Here is a 4,009-nt window from a genome sequence, read left to right on the forward strand (position 1 = left end):
ATTTAATATATTATTACATGTTTTCAAAAATTAAACCACCAAACGCAGTTTCAGTTTTTTTTTAAAACTGAAATCAATCTCTAAATAAAACTACCAAACGCATTTTTAGAAATAATTCAAAAATAAAACTAAAAACGTTTTCATTTTCATTTTCGTACAGAAAATAAAAACGTTTTGGAATCAATTCCAAACACACCCTTAGTTTCTTATTCTTTTAATAGTTTTTAACCAATATTTTTTTTTACAACTATTATAATTTATATATTAGAAATGGTTATTTTTTTGTTTATATTAGATATTTTGTTTATATTAGTTTCTTCTCTTTTTGCGTTTACTTGGATTGTGATGCTTATTATTTCTTATTATTCATTTATTAAAAGTATATAAAATATGAATATAGAATTTTAAAAAAGAATAAAAATAAAAGAAATAAAATTTTATGGTAAGAAGTGATAAAAATAGGAGTAAAAAATGATTAAAATGACAAAATAAATAAGTTTTAAGAAAAACGGACCAAAGGCAAAAAAAAATAAATAAACAAAGTTTCATGGCAAAAATTTTGAAAAAAAAAGTGTAAAAATCAACCAAAATGGGGAAATAAATAAATTTTAAGACAAAAAATAACTAAAATGAAAATAAAATTCAAGACAAAAATAAAACAAAAGGTCAAAAAAGGTAAAATGAAGAAATAAAAAAATTTTAGATCAAAATAAAATAAAATTGTAGAACATAAATAGAAAAATGGTAAAAAGAAGAAATAAATAAGTTTTAGAAAAAAGGAAACAAAAAAAAAGTCTTAGGGTAAAAATAAAAAAATGGGTAAAAAAATATCAAAATGAATAAATAAATAAGTTTTAGGGTAAAAAGTCAAAACGAAAAGTAAAATAAAATTTCAAGAAAAAAACCTAAAAAAAAGTTTTTAAAAAAAAGAGACTAAAATGAAGGGAAAAAATATTTTTGGACAAAGGTAAAATAAAATCAAAATGAAGAAATAAGGTTTCATGGAAAAAGTTAAAAAAAGGTGAAAAGGACTAAAATAAAGAAATAAATCAGTTTTAGAAAAAAAAATAAAGAAGAAAGAAATAGAATTTGAGGACGCAAATAAAGAAAAGGGTAAAGAGACAAAAATGAAAAATAAATAAGTCTCTGAGTAAAAGGAACCAAAATAAAAAAACTAAAGTCTTCAAGTAAAATAAAAAAAGGGCAAAACATACCAAAACGAATAATTAAATAAATTTTAGGGTAAAAACTAAATGAAAAGTAAAATAAAATTATAGAAAAAACTTAGAAAATTGGTAAAAAAAACATAATTTTAAGGTTAAAAATAGAAAAAAAAAAATAAAAGCAATGACTTGAAAAGGAAAAAGGAGGTGCATCTCGATCAGAACGACGAAATGTGCTCAATATTTAACCGATTTCGGCCGTCAGATCAAGTTTATTAACGACCTTAATGCACAAATTAGTTCAAAATAAATAAATGAATATATTAAATAATAATAATAATAAATAAAATTAGAAATGATTTTGGCTATCAAGCTTATCGACGGACTTAATGCACAACTTAGTTCAAAATAAACAAATGAATATAATAAATAATAATAAAAAATTAAAATTAGAAATGATCTTGGTCGTCAGATCAAGCGTATCAACGGTCTTAATGCACCCATGAACAATATGTAGACCAAGGAGAATGGAGCAAAAGGCATGCACTAGGTGGATCCCGCTGCGATTTTAAATGAGCCAATTAGGATGTGACACGTAACGCTCCTGCCTGCCACTTTCCATCAGCTTTTGATTCCATGCATTGTGATCCACGTTAGCTCGTGTTTTTTCCAAATTATTTTTGACACGTGTCAAATTAAAAGGATAAACTATTAACGTAACGACACTGTATTCTACTAAAGAAAACGCTCAATTAAAGGTTGACACATAACATCCAAAAGAAGACAAAATAACTTTACCAAAACTTTAAATAGTTCTTTTATATCTAAGCGAATAGTCTTACGTGTCTAGATAAATAGTAAGTGCATTCACCTTTAACATATAATTATAAATATAGATATTATATATATATATATCATTGTGCACTGTAATGAATTAAAAAAAATGAATATCCTCTTGTACCATTAAAAATTAACAAAATAATACTTTACATCAAACGAAGAAAAACAAATAACAACGAAAATAAAAAGGCAACAAAATTAAAGTAAGGATACTAGAATTTCAATGTTAAAACTCATTAAAACCTTCTCCATCAAAAACAAGTATATTTCTTCGCTTCAATAATTTTCAAAAGCTTCTTTTTGAGATTGAATCAAAATTTTTATTTCCTTTTTGTCTTGAGTTTGTCATACCCCGGTCAATGCAAATTTTTCAATGAACATATTTATTCTTAAAACTTAATTTGAATATGCAGAAAAACCATCAACATAACCATAATAAAAGTTAAAATGGTTAATTTAAAATTCAAAAAACAATAATCAACAAGTAGATTAAAAAAAAAAAGAGAGAGTAAGAGGGCTATAACCTAGAAACTTATAAAAAAATATTGAGATAATAGTAACAATACAATATTTGAAAGTAAAAAAGAATATTAGAGAGACTAGATTGTTGTTTTGAAAATGGAGAAATATCAATATAAATTTAAAAAAAGAAAAAGAAATATAATTTTCTAAATAAAAAAGAAAGAGGGCAAAAAGATTGACATTAGTTTTGTTTTTTACACAAAAAAAATTACAGTTTAATTGAGTTCTTTTCTATATATGATACTTGTTAAATGTAAATCATCTTTTTCTTCTTCTTTTTTTTTTTTGAAAGTTGCTGCTTCTAATTTCAAAAATATGAATCCGTATTAATTATTCTATATTTGAGGATACTACCTTATGTGGTGAGTTTTAATATATTTGTAATCGTTAGCTTCTAAAAAAAAATTAAATAAAAAAATTTAAATAATGCATAAAAAATATGGGCAATTTTATGGTAGGATTCTTCTATTGGTATGGTGAAATAGTAAAAATAGTTGGACTAAAATTTTATGGTCCAAAATACTTTGTTTTATAGAAATAAGTAGGACTGTTTATGGATTGGGTTGATACGTGATATAATTTTTTATTCTCTCGTTTTAAACAGTGTGGGTTATACATATTTAGCCCTAATAATGTTAGAAAAATTTCACAACCCAATGATGTTTGGGTTGGGGCGGTGCCGGGTGGGTTGAGTGGTCGGTTTCAATATTTAAAGAATTAAAGACTCAAAGTTTAATCCAACATTCAAAATTCATCATCAAATATAAATAATAACTCTAACATTCAAACAAATAGAAATTCAAAGTTCAATCCAACATGAAGCAAAATAGTCCATCCAATATCAAACATAAAGTAAACATAAATAGTCTACATTCATAAATTAGTCTTAACATAAAGCAAACATAAATTAGTCTACACTCATAAATTAGTCTTAACATAAAGCAAACATAGAGGCTTAATTCAAACATGAAAAAATTAGAGAGTATAAATGAGTTGCATGCCTAGGGTTAGATATTAGAATAGACAAGTTAGAGCGTAGGTTAAGTTTGGGTGTGCGGGTAATTATAAGCCCAATCCACATCCTGTCCTAAAATTTCGGGCCAGATATTGAATGGATTATAATAATAAGATTAGAATCATTTTTGATTTACGTGTATTTTTTTGAGAGAAAATTTCTGTAGCGAACCATGAATTATGATTAGAATCAAGGTACGAATCCCCTAACTAAACAACCCCTAAAACGTAAAGACGTTTGATTCACAGAGTAAAATCATGTGATTAGAACTGTTTTTTATTTACGTATATTTTTTATGAAAAAAAATATTATAATAAATTATAAATTATGATTTAAACCCTCCAACAATAAACGTATAGTTTCAAATTGAGTTGGATGAATTGAGCCTACAAGTTTTGCGGATTTATGAACGATACAAGAACCTAATTAAAAAAAAAAAAAAAAAAAAAAAAAACCCCTCCCCAAAAAA

Source organism: Morus notabilis, unplaced genomic scaffold (genome assembly GCF_000414095.1).
Source record: "Morus notabilis unplaced genomic scaffold, ASM41409v2 Scaffold155, whole genome shotgun sequence".
Classification (NCBI taxonomy): Eukaryota; Viridiplantae; Streptophyta; class Magnoliopsida; order Rosales; family Moraceae; genus Morus; species Morus notabilis.